The sequence below is a fragment of the Salmo salar genome, chromosome 12 (assembly GCF_965601325.2).
Source record: "Salmo salar chromosome 12, fSalSal1, whole genome shotgun sequence".
Lineage (NCBI taxonomy): Eukaryota > Metazoa > Chordata > Actinopteri > Salmoniformes > Salmonidae > Salmo > Salmo salar.
Window position 1 is genome coordinate 65,118,461 of NC_138302.1, and position 15,845 is coordinate 65,134,305.

Below are 15,845 nucleotides of genomic sequence, written 5' to 3' on the forward strand. Positions count from 1 at the left end.
GCAAATAATATGGAGGATGTAGTCTGATATGTATGTGCATATAATTAATTCATTACTATCAATTGAGAATGCGAATTCATGTCGATTTTGTCTGAGGGATGACACACTGACACAGGAAATTGCACAGTGTTACCTAGCGTTGATTTTTCAGTGTCACATTTCTAGTGTTGATTCAGGTGTTAAATTAACTCAGTAAGTGTTAAATTAACAGTCATTGATGTAAATGAACCCCAGTGTTGGTGTTAATAACCAGTGTTAAACCAAAACCACACCAATCGTTATAAAATTTCCCAGCATGCTCTATTGCAGGTAGATTTTTAAATTGTTTGTTTCAATATGTATGTTTTTGATTAATTAAATTCATGTTATGCTACTCAAATATACATAACATATTTTTTTCAAAACTAATAATCTGTTATTTGCACTTATTGCACCCGTATCTGAAAGGGTTGTTCCAGTTTATAGCTTTAGGTAGTCTCATATCTTAGTCTTCCCAACCCTAGCAGTCATTCTGAATGCAGGTTGAAGGTGAATAAAAATTCCAAATGTTGGATACCCCCACTCTGGCTGAATTCCAATACGTATTACACATCACTTTGCAAGCCAGCGTAATGTGACTTGCAGGCCTGATTTTGCCTGTAAACCATGAGTTTCAGACCACTGTATTAGGGTAAAACTAAGCCCTTAAAATAAGGCTTTATGACAGGGTTCACCAACTGTTATCCTGCAGACCGAATTTGGCCCGCAAGTGGTTTTACTTTGCCCTCCCCCCAGTAAAAAAAAAAAGGTCCACTGTCGCACAATAGCTGCAACAACAGACCCAATGAGGAATCAATTTACAAAGGTGAATTATGTAATTTTAATGGACAAAAAAATTGATTTTCTTTCAAAAACAAGGACATTTCTAAGTGACCCCCCCAAAAAAATATATACACTTCCGTTCAAAAGTTTGGGGTCACTTAGAAAAGTCCTTGTTGTGCATGATCTGAGAAATGAAGGCTATTCCATGCGAGAAATTGGCAAGAAACTGAAGATCTCGTACAACACTGTGTACTACTCCCTTCACAGAACAGCGCAAACTGGCCCTAACCAGAGTAGATAGAGGAGGGGGAGGCCCCAGTGCACAACTGAGCAAGAGGACAAGTACATTAGAGTGTCTAGTTTGAGAAACAGATGCCTCACAAGTCCTCAACTGGCAGCTTCATTAAATAGTACCCGCAAAACAGCAGTCTCAACGTTAACAGTGAAGAGGCGACTCCGGGATGCTGGCCTTCTAGGCAGAGTTGCAAAGAAAAAGCCATATCTCAGACTGGCCAATAAAAAGAAAAGATTAAGATGGGCAAAAGAACACAGATACTGGACAGAGTAAGATTGGAATAAAGTGTTATGGACAGACACATCTAAGTTTGAGGTGTTTGGATCAGAAGAACATTCGTGAAATGCAGAAGAAATGAAAAGATGCTGGAGGAGTGCTTGGCGCCATCTGTCAAGCATGGTGGAGGCAATGTGATGATCTGGGGGTGCTTTGGTGGTGGTAAAGTGAGAGATTTGTACAGGGTAAAAGGGATCTTGAAGAAGAAAGGCTATCACTCCATTTTGCAACGCCATGCCATACACTGTGGACAACGCTTAATTGGAGCCAATTTACTCCTACAACAGGACAATGACCCAAAGCACAGCTCCAAACTATGCAAGAACAGCTGGTATTCTGTCTATATTGGAGTGGCCAGCAGAGTCACCGGATCTCAACCCTATTGAGCTGTTGTGGGAGCAGCTTGACCGGATGGTACGTAAGAAGTGCCCATCAAGCCAATCTAACTTGTGGGAGGTGCTTCAGGAAGCATGCGGTGAAATCTCTTCAGATTGCCTCAACAAATTGACAACTAAGATGCCAAAGGTCTGCAAGACTGTAATTGCAAATTATTTGTAATTATGTTCCAGCCCCCAACCATCCGTGGTTGAATCTAGTTGATGATCCCTGCCTTATGAAATATGTATTGTGTTACAAATAATTTAACTTTAAAGATAACATATTAACTTGGATCTCAGTTGGTGAAGGCTACTGGACTGAGAATGGCTGAATGCAACAACCTCTGTCACTAACAAATACAGTCATGGGTGGTAACTCTAAAATTCACAAGAAAGGCACTGGGAAATATGCGAATAAGACTTTACACTAAGCAGTGTGTTAATTTAACACTGAAAAGTGTGGACCTGTATAGACACTGAACCAGTGTTAAATGTAACACTCTCAGTGTTGATTTAACACTGTGGACAAACGTGCACTCACTGTAAAATAACCCACTATAAACCGCTTTGTAAACAAGAGCAGAAAAAAATTCTAAACAAATAATCTGTCAGAATGTCGCCTATATTATTGCCACACACACAACACGGTCACAGGGAAAGCAGCTGAAACAGCTGACTGGCAGCTAAGGTCTCTTATGCTCTATCACATTAATTTGCATACAAAAGTGTGAGGATCCTGGCAGATGTCTCGACTGCTCTGTGGAGAAATTCGACAAGAAGTCTTCGGAGGAAAAGAAAAAGACAATGGGTTGCTCAAGATAAATTGGGGGCAGAGCTGGTAGGGGCGGTGACAAAAAAAATTGGGTCACCTTTGTAAATTGATTCCTCATCCTCATCGGGTCTGTTGTTGCAGCTATTGCGGGACAGTGGCACCTGTTACTACTCTCTCTGAAGCTGAAGCCACAGAGCTAAAGTTGCTTTGAGTGACTCAGGGCCACATTCAATCAAACCTTCACAAGTCAAGTCTTGGTAGTGTTGAGGATTGGATTGAAAGCTGGATCATACTTGGTTTGATGAACAGTCCTACAGTTACAGAGGCAATCAACATAAAAGTTAAGCAGGGTTTCGTTTTTCAGTTTCACATGCTGACCAGACCGGACACGTCGCATGTTATTCAATTATTGCACCCACACTGTTCACGCGCGCCAACGAGCTTCTGCGTTGCCAAGGGCTAAAATAGAAGTCATTCCTATTTCTGACGCAGATCGCGCTGCAAGTCCTACCTCTCCCATCTCCTCATTGGTTTATAGAAGCAAGTACCCACGTGCCATCTCCTCATTGGTTATACCCATGTGGGTGATTGAAAGACAAACTGTTGCCGCGTGTCGTGGTAATACTATGAAAGTGTAGATGCCAATCACCATATAAGTCCAAAGATGAAAAAACCTGGGAGGAGGAGAGATGACTAGAAACAATTTGGTTGACCGTTTTATGTGTGGTTAATTGTCGGAGTAGAGGACCTTGTGCATTTCAGGTAAAATAACAACTCAATGTTTATATCCCAGGATAAATTAGCTAGCAACAGAAACCTAGCTAAATAGGACAAATTAGCTAGCAAGTGCAAGCTAACTAGCTAAATTGCCATACATGTTTAATACTTTTCGACCTGTCCCCAAATTAATGTCATTGGTTCAGAGTTTGTTTTGATATTTTAACCTGTGTGTCGTGATCGCGTGTGGTGTAGCCAGTTTGGGTTCCTTGTAAGGCTTTTGTTTTCAAGGAATTGCAGTTTCTGTCATTTTTATTCAATTGAGCCTGATTTGGCAATGTGCGAAATTCATTGGCCAAGGCTCAGTTGATTTAAATTATCCTGTTATTCACTACTGTCCTCGTTGGGCTTGCCAACTGAACCAGGGCTTTGTCTTGGGAAAACTTTGAATGCTGACGTATATGGATGTACTCTAGCCAGAGTGGTGAGGAGGGGGGAAGAAGCTATTAGGTATAACCCGCTTTAGGAAGAAGGCCTGGCACAGGCAGTGAGTATGCCGTGCCCTCCCCCACCCACACGCGCAAAGCAGTATTCTCCGCCAGCAGTTCAGGAGTCGTGAGAACCAGCCAACTCAAAGACGTGTTTAACACAGCATGTGTGTGTGTGCACTCGCATGTGTGCATGTGTTCACAACACAAGTCGTTGAGACCCATTGAGAAAGCCTGTGACTGACTCTGCACTGTGGGCTCTAGTTTTGGGGTTTAGTGACTGTGGGGTGTTTGAGGGGGGGTAGCTGGGGATCGACCCTCTCCCATTGTGACTGCAAGTTGAGGGGTGAGGGAAATATGTCACGCCATTGTGAGGTTTTTGTAAAGATGTTTCTGTCTGAGGCAGCTGTTTATCAAACTCTACCCATCTAATGTCTGGGTAGGGAATGAATTAATGGGCATTATTCTGAGAGACAAGCAGCTGCTATGACTCAAATCTCAGAGAGAGAGAATGGGCATTCAGAGATGCTGACTGCTTGGTTTTGCTCTCATACCACTGTATGTGGATTGGTAATGGATCCTAGCATCTCTGTACTATATTTCTGGTTACAAAGAGCACTTACTGTTATTGGGGTACTCAGAATCAGAATATGGACTGAGAAGTTATGATTGGACTAGTATTCTTACATAGGTATTCCTCTTGTCCAGATGGGTTAGGGCAGTGTGCAGTGTGTTGGCGATTGCGTCGTCTGTGGACCTATTGGGGCGGTAAGCAAATTGGAGTGGTTCTAGGGTGTCAGGTAGGGTGGAGGTGATATGGTCCTTGACTAGTCTCTCAAAGCACTTCATGATGACGGAAGTGAGTGCTACAGGGCTGTAGTCATTTAGCTCAGTTACCTTAGCTTTCTTGGGAACAGGAACAATGGTGGCCCTCTTGAAGCATGTGGGGACAGCAGACTGGGATAAGGATTGATTGAATATGTCTGTAAACATACCAGCCAGCTGGTCTGCGCTTGCTCTGAGGACGCGGCCGGGGATGCCGTCTGGGCCTGCAGCCTTGCGAGGGTTAACACGTTTAAATGTTTTACTCACGTTGGCTACAGTGAAGGAGAGCCCGCAGGTTTTGGTAGCGAGCCGTGTCAGTGGCACTGTATTGTCCTCAAAGCGAGCAAAAAAGTTGTTTAGTCTGTCTGGGAGCAAGGCATCGTGATCCGCGACGGGGCTGGTTTTTCTTTTGTAGTCCGTGATTGACTGTAGACCCTGCCTCATACCTCTCGTGTCTGAGCCGTTGAATTGCGACTCCACTTTGTCTCTGTACTGACGCTTAGCTTGTTTGATTGCCTTGCGGAGGGAATAGCTACACTGTTTGTATTCGGTCATGTTACTTAGTAGAATTTTATTGTGTAATCTACATGCCTGACTGTGCTGTGGTGATATATTTAGGCTTTGTCCCACATGGGAATACTTTGAGATATTGGACTTGCGTCTCTCTATTGGTGCAATGTTGAAGGACTTTGCCAAAGTCAGCATGATTGATCCATGCTCAGAGGACATATTGGCTTTTCTTTGCCGTTGCAGATAGAATGAGAAAAAATAGGAGAGAGACAGAATATATATATATAGATATTGTGATATCTCTCTCTCATATATAATATATATATATATATACATGAGAGAGAGAGAGAGAGAGAGAGAGAGGAGAGAGAGAGAGAGAGAGAGAGATTGTGTGAGAGAGAGAAATTGTTACTGTCAGCACCATCTCTGTTCCATAGGGAATTAGGCATTTGTGAAACGCCCATGTTGGATCTGAATAGCTTCAGTTACTGAAACATACAAGACTGCCTCACATTAGCCTACGCTAACAAAAGTATTCATTAAACCGTGTCACATTAGATGCTATTAGCATAATTATATGTGTTTTATCTGTATCTTGTTAAAAGTGATATCACCATAACAAATCAAATGTTATTTGTCAAATGCTTCATAAACAACAGGTGTGGACTAACAGTGAAATTCTTACTTATGGGCCCTTCCCAACAATACAGAGAGAAAGAAAATAGAGAAATAATAGAAAAATTAAACACGTAATAATAAAAGTAGTAATAGATACACAATGAGTGACGATAACTTGGCTGTATACAAGGGGTGTCAGTACCGAGTCGATGTGTAGGGTTACGAGGTAATTGAGGTAGATATGTACATATAACTAGGAATAAAGTGATAGATAGTAAACAGTAGTAGTAGTGTATGTGAGGAGTCAAAGTTAATGCAAAAAGGGTCAATGCAGTCCGGGTAGCTATTTGGTGAAATATTTAACTAACTATTTTGCAGTCTTATGGCTTAGGGTTAAAAGCTGTTCAGGGTCCTATTGGTTCCAGACTTGGTGCCGTGTGGTAGCAGAGAGAACAGTCTATGACTTGGGTGGCTGGAGTCTTTGACAATTTTTGAGGTACTTCCTCTGACACCGCCTGGTATAGAGGTCCTGGATGGCAGGGAGCTCAGCCCCAGTGATGTACTGGGCTGTACACACTACCCTCTGTAGCACCTTGCAGTCGGATGCCAAGCAGTTACCATACCAAGTGGTGATGCAGCCAGTGAAGATGCTCTCAATGGTGCAGCTGTTGAACTTTTGGAGGATCTGGCAAATGTTTTCATCTCCTGAGGGGGAGGAGGCATTGCCGTGCCCTCTTCACAACTGTGTTGGTGTGTTTGGACCGTGATAGATCCTTAGTGATGTGGACACCGATGAACTTGATGCTCTCAACCCGCTTCACTGCAGCCCTGTCGATGTGAATGGGGCAGTGCTCGGCCCTCCATTTCCTGTTGTCCACGATCAGCTCCTTTGTCTTGCTGACGTTGAGGGAGAGGCTGTTGTCCTGGCATCACACTGCCAGGTCTCTGACCTCCTCCCTATAGGCTGTCTCACCGTTGTTGGTGATCAGGCCTACCACTGTTGTGTCGTTGGCAAACTTAATGATGGTGTTGGAGTCGTGCGTGGCCAGACAGTCATGGATGAACAGGGAGTACAGGAGAGGACTAAGCACGCACCCCTGAGAGGCCACCAATTGCTTAATGGAAGAGCAGAGAAGGATTCCTATTGGCTCAGAAGCAGTAGTGCTCCTCAGAAGGAGAATTGCTCCTCAGTCCCCTCCCCCTCATTCCTCTCTCTGGCTGAACAGACACATTTCCTCCTCCTCTTCTCAGCTCCACACCTCTGCTCTGCCTCCACCAGCTGCACCAAAGCCCTGTGTGATGTGGAGCGGGACGCCTGCATACTAATGGTGCCCGAACAGGGTGCTTCTCAGGCAGACCAATGCAGGAGGAGCAGCGTGCCTCTCAGGTAGGCCAATGCAGCAGGAACAGGGTGCCTCTCACTCAGACTAATGAAAATGCACTTACCCAGGCTACTTGCTTGTAAATATCCCTTGCTATTTGCTGTTGCTTTTTAATATGTGATTTTGTTTGTATGTTTTATGACTGCTGCAAAATGAACCTATGAGCACCTTCAAGTGAAGTTCATAGGAACATGTCAAATTGGGTGTCAAATGAAAGCTAAGAGTGTATATTTTTGAGAATTTAAGGTATATATACATTTTTCAACCATTTCCCAGGAATAAGCAAAGGCTTTGATTTCTGGTCTAACATGGAAAAGGGGTCTTAGACAACATCTAACAGAAAAAGTCTTAAAAGGTATTAGAAATACATCAAAACACAATAATGTTGAATCAAAGACCCATGCCAACTAATATCAACACATATTTTGTTTTGGATTAATTAAGTTTACAACACAATTCCTTTTACCTTGTAGTTCTAATTTCTCTCCCTCATGATGAGGAAGGATAATGAACGTTCACAGAAGCAGCAAGTAAAGGAAGACCCACCAATTAGTTATAGTTTTTTTATATCAAGTTTCTTTATGAATAATTCAAACTCGTAATTCTGTTACCAAATCGGTAACAGAATTACTGAAAAATCGGTAACAGAATTACCGAAAAATCGGTAACGGAATTACTGCAGTTGAATTGGCTACAAAGGGAAATCATAGTAGTCACAAGCCACAGTTGGGTCACCTGCTACTGTCCTCCCTTCCACTGGCATACTGTTACTGTATGTTCAGCTCATAATAGGCTTGGGCAGTATCCAGATTGTCATACCTTCATACCAACCTTGTGCCATACCAGGATATCCGGTCATACCAGCACTGAACACAAGGGGTGCTATTTTCAAACCCCACATAGCCTCTGTAATGTGAAGGTTAGCAATGCTAACAAGTACATGTAAAATCCCATAGAGAATGCATTTGCAAACATTTTATACAGTTTCTGACCGAAACTATTTGCAAGACAGACATCCTAGCTCACAAAGTTATACATGTAACTCAGAAATGCTACTCACAGTTTGCTGCACACACAAAACAAATATTAGACAGCAAGGCTCTTGATCCAGGAGGTGATTCTTTGGTGTTACCAAGCGAAGCTTGATTTTGGAAGAAGCCAACTTCTTAGCTTTCTTAGATATCTAACTAACTACTAAATTAGCAAACCAAATGTACAACTGCAGAGCTTTTAGCACATTTTAGACAGTTAACTTAATAGTTAGAAGATATCGAGCTGGCAAACATTTAGTTGTGAATTCCATACTGCAACTAGATCACCTGGCGTTTGCTGCACAACAGTGAGTGACTCACAAGACTCTGGTCTCTTGTCGTTGTGTGCTTGTAAACAAACTATGCGCCTGTGGACTACCGGTAACAATACTTCATAATACAAAATTATGTGACAGGTGAAATGAAGAACGCAATCTTCTTCATCTCATAACGTATTGCACAAGTTGACTGCAGGTATTTACTTAAAAACTAGCTACAAATATTAACATTTATGAAAACACTTCATATATTATCAACGGTATTGACGATATTGAAAAACCATCCCATGGCTATTTCCAAATACCCTGTTGGTATACGGTATATATACGGTTTACTGCCCAAGCCTAGCTCATAACAGTTTTTTTTCTCTTTCTGTTATCTGGTGGTCAAACCAAGACTGTGAAAACAGTATAGACGTCTCGCTCGCTCTCTCACTCTCTCCAGTTAATGTCACCTGTCCCGGCTGTTACTGACACCTACCCTCTTTCCATTTACTGTTACAAGCATCCTCACCCACTGAGCACCGACCGACAGCAGGTGAAAAGTAGTTTAAAATTGGTCAGCCTGCACTGGCAGCCTGCACCAGCATCTATGTTTCACAGATTTGGAAAGCACAGTACTATACAGTAGAGCATAGTAGAGAACAGAACAGTAAAGTACAGTAGAATAGAGTACAGTACATTATAGGGCATTAACATAGACTACAGTATAATGTACTGTATTTAACTACTTTACTGAACTGTACTCTGCTGTGCTGTACTGTACTCTACTGTGCTCTACTGGGCTGTACTGGGGTGTCCAAACGTGTGAAGCATAGACATCTATGATTGTTTCAGATTAGGTCTGGTACGGACCAACCAAATGTGTTCTTGTTTGGGGGCCGAGCTCATTACAATACTAGCCAGTGTGTAGAACAATACTCAAATATGCAAAAGAAGGATATTGCATATTTCTACTTTTGTGTACCTATTCAGGATACATAACCATGAAGAGAATAATATTCATATCCATAATTATGCATTTCTATATAGTACAGATCAGGGACCCATGATGTAATTCTGTTACCGTAATTCCATCACCGGATGTAAATCCACTTCCCCTACTGTAGTTCAATAACCCCAAAACGTTTTTTTTTTAACTCAAGGTGTCATATCATAGCACAGCTGACACCCCATTGTTTTTGCAGACATCTTTGAATCTTAATCTTACCAAACTTTGCATCAGCATAGTTCTTACAGTCAATGTGTTTTTGTGGCATTTTCGGTGTAAATTGTTCAAAGTAGCCCTTATGCATAGAGTTGTATGGTTTGTTAAACTTTGAAATCAATGGTTTTTGTTTGGCATACATTTTAAAGTGAAAAATCTGAGTCAACGTCTAATTCTGTTTCCGTGGAATTGCCCAGCAAGGACATGCAGTGCCCATCAGCTACACACGCCTGGCAGGCCGGCTGTCAGCAGCACATGGCGGAGCTGGGGACTCGTGTATGGAGCTGTAATATAGGAGTATTGTGACTGAAAACTAATAATAGTGATGGAATGGTGGGTTTGGCTGTGGTTGCTGTATTGTGATATGCTGTGTTTCATCAGTAATAGTTGTTGTTTGGGAAGGAGACATGCTGCGGTGCGTTTGTAGATGTAGGCAGTAGAATCTACTAGGTAACAGCAGTCCCTTGTTTCTTTGTTGTGGTAGCGGGAGACTGAAAGTAGCGACGCTATAGTGGGAGCCATTGTCTGTTGGTATAGCAATTATCAGCCTTTTCGTTTGATGGTGTCTGTTGTTTAATTCGGTCATTGCATATGGATGTTTATGGTTGTGATCTCGTGCTAGTGGCAGTTCTTGTTTGCTTTTCGCTCTACGACACCTAATGGCACACACAGCTGTCTCCTCATTTGGGTATGAAACAGACATGTGGCATAGCCGGTCACCATGGTGACGGCATGAATGTGAGGGAGCCTGTTGTGTGGCTGCTGATTGGTACCAGCCAGCATCTGAAAGCCGAGGGTTAAGTCACTGAGCAAAACGGATACTGAAGACAGGCACTCTGTATACACTGTCTCCTCCCCAATGGATAAAAAGCAATTTGGCTCATTTTTATTCATATGCTAGCCTTTGTACTTTGGTGTCCAGATTCGGCGATTGAGAAGGTTTTAGCTATTGATGTCTTTGTGGAACAGTGAGTGCTTATGTTGGCAGAGTGGACTCAGCCCAAGGAAACCTAATGCTGTCACGAAAAGCTCACCAGGGCAGGAAAAAGAGCATCCATCTTTGGTCTAAGACTTCCTGACCTCTGTTCAGAGCTCTAAACAGGGTGTCTGTTAACTTATTACCCCCAGAACCAATGAGCTGAGCTCTATGTGGGTACAGAGAGAGACCCACACAGCCTAACCCTGTATAAGGGACCAGATCTGTCTTCTCCTGGTTGTGTGCTGCTGCTGTGGCTTTGATGAGCTTCATTAGTCCCTGTGCTGTTTGGAGACTCGGGTAATAAATGCATTTATGAGGCCTTGGAATCAAATAGACAGGGCTGATGATACCTAAATGACATCTCGTCCTACTTGCCTGCCTTATCCTTTCTGGTCGGGAAGGCACTAAGCTGGGTGAACATATTTACAGGGGTATGAGGTGTGTATGTGTGTGTGTTTGGTGTATGATTTTGTGTACAGTATGGTTGTGTGTTTGTGTTGAGTGTTTGTTTGTTTTTGTGAGTTTGTAAGGTTTTGTGTATGGTGCGCGTGATCATGCATGTGTGTTTTAAGGAAGCTAAAACACATAAAGGCTGTGACAGAATGAAGAGGCAGAGTAAATCCCCCCCCTGCATGCCTGAGGCCTGCTCTGAACCAGCTGGATAATGCCTGGATGATGAGGGATATCTGCCCTTTCAGTGTACTACTGGTTTGTGGAGGTGTGAGTAGGAGTGTGTGTGAAAGAAACTGTTTGTGCACCAGTACTAGGACCAGGACTATGTATGCAATTTATGTACATCCACAGCATGTACAGTATGAGTGGGTGGTGGTGTTCATGATTCGCAGGCACTTGTTTTGCTGATGAGGTGCCTGTGTTCATGTTGTGGTATACGTCTTTATGTGTGTTTGTATGTATAGCTCTTAAACTCTTTGTGTGTGTGTGTATTGTTGAGTGAGTTATGTGTGTGTGTGTGTATGCGGGCCTTTGTGAGCTTGTGTGTGTGAGCATAATCGGTGTGTTTGTGTCTGTGCGTGCCTGTGTGTGTACCTCAGTGTAAACTGCAATTGAGTGTGCTGTTCTGTGCTTCCCCAGGCTGTGAGATTAGCTTCATGGTTCAGGCACTCAGGCAGTGGCGACCCATCATTCACGGAAGGTTGGGCAGAGCTTCACCTGTTTTGAGCCCCACAATTTTAGCCCCAAAAATTATTTAGCATTTTATTTTGGCATTAATACGTGTCACATATCAGTTTTCGAACAATGTAAAAAAAATCTAAAATCATTGAGTTAATAAAGCGGCATACAAACATGGTCTCTGTTTTGCTTTATTGAGGATGGCAGCTCCAAAATGCAGGTGTTTCAGCCCAGCTCAGTGCTTTCTGTGGTGGTGGAGCAGCCAGCAGAAGATACAGAGTGTAGGGGTTGGTAATGTTCTCTAGTTGCGCCGTGATTGGCTCGGTGTTCTGTCACTCATGGGGACACTATGTCACCGCCAAAAGGGTAGAGCTCGAAAATTCAAGTCCCTTGGGTGCTGCCATAGAGTTACATTAGAAGTGCCCATCCAAGAAGGCTCAAGGTTATTGGTCACAGATAAAATGACGTCAAATCACTTTATATCTACAGTAGCTTTGATTGGACTGATCATATCAACATCATACTTTCAAAATCTTAGCTAGCAGTCATCATCATGAATCAAGTCAACAATCTACTGGCAAATCCTTTTTAATCCTTGTCATATGAAGATAAATAATGAAAAGAAATTATAGATACAACGTATTGGACATAAACATTACACAACAAGTTGGAAATCGCAAACTCAACAATGAGTGGTTTGGAAAGAATCAGTGGCTAACTGCAAGCATTGCAAAGCAATCACTAGCCTGCTATTCAGTTAAGTGGGTTTGTGTTCCCAAGTCTGGGTTTAAGGGTCTCTTTTCCAAGTTTAAAATGTTAAACATTCAACATTGGCCATGCTGTCAATCCAGCATGATTTCTGCCGTGCTCAAAACAACTGTTAACTCGGAACTGGGAAATCTGACTTCAGTGAGTTGAAGACAACTGGGAACTCTGGAAAAAATTAGCTCTGACTGGGAAAATATGTTTTGGTCATCCAACTCAGAATTGCAAGCAAGGAAATCAGGCCTCTTTCTAGAGCTACGACCTGAAGATTACTGACGTCATCATGATTCGACCTTGTTTTTTTCAGAGTTGTCTTGAAAGCACCATAAATCCAGAGAATGCCAGACTTTGATGACAAAATTAGCCAATGAAGGACCGCCGCGCTACCTTCCTGTTCAAGTGAGCACAGCACAAGGTGAGCCCAAAAATGTCTTGTATGCTGCTGCATAAATTATCTAATATGCCAGGGAGATATGTATACTGTGGCTAAGAAAGTAATACTAAGTGTATGTTGTGTAGTAAGCTGTTAGTAGCCCATGTGCCTCACCCTAATAATTTGATATATTGTCCCCTATTAATTTCGCCTAATGTTCTGACTTGGTGGTGCACATGTAGCATATAACCTGTTTTAGAGATATGTAGTCATCGAATATTGTAAGAGCTTTCATTGTCTGCTTATATGCCCCTTTTATTTATCCTACGGTTCTGACTTGGTGTACAGGGATAACACTGTAAGAACGGCCCATGTTCTGAATTCTGTCGCTGTACATTTCAAAAGTGCTGAACAAATAGTTATATTGACTACGTCCGTCCTAGCTCGATCATCTTTTATGCTTGTCGTCCCGTTATGTCATAGTTTGTACATGTCAATTGTCACTAGAAACCACATTTGTTTAAGCAAGTCAGCCTTATCAGCTATGTTTATTTTAAAGGCAGTAAATGAGGCTGAATGCCAGACAAGGCTCCGCTGATAGCCAGGTGTAGCAATGGGAAGGTGTTGGGACTGTTGTAGGGACTCTGCTGTTGGGACAGCTTTATGTAGGCCCTAAGAGTTTGTGGGCACCGTTTGTCACCGTTATAGTGCAATTAATATCTTGTTTAGTGTTGTGTAGTGGCTTTGCTGGCATGCATCCCCAAATGTTTTTGTTGTTGTTTGCCCAACCAGATGATGAATGATGCTTGGCTGCCGTTTGACAAATAAAAATAATCTTGCTCTTATCCATAATAATCTCATCATGTACAGTGAGGGAAAAAAGTATTTGATCCCCTGCTGATTTTGTACGTTTGCCCACTGACAAAGAAATGATCAGTCTGTAATTTTAATGGTAGGTTTATTTGAACAGTTAGAGACAGAATAACAACAAAAAAATCTAGAAAAAAACTCATGTCAAATTTTTTTTGAAATGATTTGCATTTTAATGAGGGAAATAAGTATTTGACCCCTCTGCAAAACATGACTTAGTACTTGGTGGCAAAACCCTTGTTGGCAATCACAGAGGTCAGACGTTGCTTGTAGTTGGCTACCAGGTTTGCACACATCTCAGGAGGGATTTTGTCCCACTCCTCTTTGCAGATCTTCTCCAAGTCATTAAGGTTTCGAGGCTGACGTTTGGCAACTCGAACCTTCAGCTCCCTCCACAGATTTTCTATGGGATTAAGTTCTGGAGACTGGCTAGGCCACTCCAGGACCTTAATGTGCTTCTTCTTGAGCCACTCCTTTGTTGCCTTGGCTGTGTGTTTTGGGTCATTGTCATGCTGGAATACCCATCCACGACCCATTTTCAATGCCCTGGCTGAGGGAAGGACGTTCTCACCCAAGATTTGACGGTACATGGCCCCGCCCATCGTCCCTTTGATGCAGTGAAGTTGTCCTGTCCCCTTAGCAGAAAAACACCCCCAAAGCATAATGTTTCCACCTCCATGTTCGATGGTGGGGATTGTGTTCTTGAGGTCATAGGCAGCGTTCCTCCTCCTCCAAACACGGCGAGTTGAGTTGATACCAAATAGCTCCATTTTGGTCTCATCTGACCACAACACTTTCACCCAGTTGTCCTCTGAATCATTCAGATGTTCATTGGCAAACTTCAGATGGGCATGTATATGTGCTTTCTTGAGCAGGGGGACCTTGCGGGCGCTGCAGGATTTCAGTCCTTCACGGCGTAGTGTGTTACCGATTGTTTTCTTGGTGACTATGGTCCCAGCTGCCTTGAGATCATTGACAAGATCCTCCCGTGTAGTTCTGGGCTGATTCCTCACCGTTCTCATGATCATTGCAACTCCACGAGGTGAGATCTTGCATGGAGCCCCAGGCCGAGGGATATTGACGTTTCTTTTGTGTTTCTTCCATTTGCGAATAATCGCACCAACTGTTGTCACCTTCTCACCAAGCTGCTTGGCGATGGTCTTGTAGCCCATTCCAGCCTTGTGTAGGTCTACAATCTTGTCCCTGATATCCTTGGAGAGCTCTTTGGTCTTGGCCATGGTGGAGAGTTTGGAATCTGATTGATTGCTTCTGTGGACAGGTGTCTTTTATACAGGTAACAAGCTGAGATTAGGAGCACTCCCTTTAAGAGTGTGCTCCTAATCTCAGCTCGTTACATGTATAAAAGACACCTGGGAGCCAGAAATCTTTCTGATTGAGAGGGGGTCAAATACTTATTTCCCTCTTTAAAATGCAAATCAATTTATAACATTTTTGACATGTGTTTTTCTGGATTTTTGTTGTTCTTATTCTGTCTCTCACTGTTCAAATAAACCTACCATTAAAATTATAGACTGATCATTTCTTTGTCAGTGGGCAAACGTACAAAATCAGCAGGGGATCAAATCGTTTTTTCCCTCACTGTAGGTAGCCTTCCCACACTGTCTGCGGGCTGTTGGCTAGAGCGTAAGACCAGAGTGGGCACATTCGCCATGTAACACAACATTTGTTGTGACAAAACCATCAGTAGAATTGAAAATGCGATGGAAACCCATTTAACTTGTATTTTTTATTTGGTACATGGGAATTTAACCGCAAAACTTATTTTTATGTGCACTACGTCATCACACTCAGCCTTCTATCCGCAACAAGTCAATTTGATGGAAGCATCTCTGGTGGGAAAATGGGCATATTGTTTTTATGAGGATGTTTGAATATTCACATGAAAATCTGTCACCAATAGGATAGAAACCTAGCTACTGAGAGTGTTAAATCAACACTGAAAGTGTTGAGTCTGTGGACCCATATAGACACCAGAACAGTGTTAAATTAACACACTGCTGAGTGTAAAGCCTTATTCACATATTTCCCAGTGCCTTGCCTTTCAAGTAAATTGTAGAGTTACCAGCCATGACTGTATTTGTTAGTGACAGAGGCATGGTTGTTGCGTGCCTCCGTTTTCAGTCTTATGG

The 15,845-nt window shown here is 42.6% G+C and overlaps 1 protein-coding gene across 5 annotated transcripts in view; it reads left to right on the forward strand.

Moving 5' to 3' along the window:
• The window catches only part of LOC106565474 (leucine-rich repeat neuronal protein 1-like), a 42,670-nt gene that overhangs the window by 1,020 nt on the left and 25,805 nt on the right, over positions 1-15,845 (forward strand). For 2 of the 5 annotated variants that reach the window (XM_014132689.3, XM_082959233.1), the window contains exon 2: positions 12,760-12,867. The exons of 1 other annotated variant lie outside the window; for it this stretch is intronic. The gene's annotated coding sequence lies outside the window, so the exon portion shown is untranslated. Of the gene's footprint in view, positions 1-6,930; positions 7,067-12,759; positions 12,868-15,845 lie in introns of all 5 variants that reach the window. 2 more of the 5 variants (XM_014132690.3, XM_014132691.3) reach the window with 2 other exon arrangements.